Source organism: Sapajus apella, unplaced genomic scaffold (assembly GCF_009761245.1).
Source record: "Sapajus apella isolate SASKATOON/1434 unplaced genomic scaffold, GSC_monkey_1.0 scaffold7, whole genome shotgun sequence".
NCBI classification, from domain to species: domain Eukaryota; kingdom Metazoa; phylum Chordata; class Mammalia; order Primates; family Cebidae; genus Sapajus; species Sapajus apella.
The window spans coordinates 18238311-18238916 of NW_022436947.1; the positions used below are offsets into that span (position 1 = coordinate 18238311).

At 34.2% G+C, this 606-nt stretch overlaps 1 non-coding gene across 1 annotated transcript; it reads left to right on the forward strand.

The window, feature by feature from the left end:
- The first annotated feature begins 259 nt into the window (after positions 1–259).
- Positions 260–393, forward strand: LOC116550473. Its single transcript, XR_004268437.1, has one exon. It is a non-coding gene; the product is annotated as a small nucleolar RNA SNORA61 (small nucleolar RNA).
- The last annotated feature ends 213 nt before the right edge of the window (positions 394–606 follow it).

Sequence of the window (606 nt, forward strand, 5' to 3'; positions counted from 1 at the left end):
AAAAGCAGAAAATACGTTTTTTCTCTTGGTATCTGACATAGCTCCAACAATAGCAACTGGCCCATAATAGGTTGTCAACACCTGTTTGTAGAAATAATGAGTGGATGGAACTATGTCAGATTTATCAGTCATGGCATAAAAGCCATTTGAAAATATGGGGATTATTTTTTCCTCCAAATTATGCCATTTCTTGTACTTCCAATTATTCCCATTACAGTCCTCTGCATTTTTTGGGAAAATATTTTAAAACTATAAGACGTTCCTCCTGTTCCCTTTCCATCGGATCCGAAAGTTAGTCTTGGTGGTCATAAAAGGAGGAAAACTAATACTGTACTGAAGCTGGCCCTAATGTTGTAATCTGGTATATAGCATGTGGGCTAGTTTCAAACAGGTTCATAGAAAATTAAATAAATAAATAAATAAAAAGAAATAAATGAAAAATAAAAAAACCTATAGGAGGTTTTATCATATTATTGCTTACAATAAAGAGACATTAACTGGCAAATTGGATAACAAGTGAAGACCCATTGGTGTGCTGTCTTCAGGAGAACCATCTCACATGCAAAGACACAAATAGACTCAAAATAAAGGGATGGAAGAAGGTTT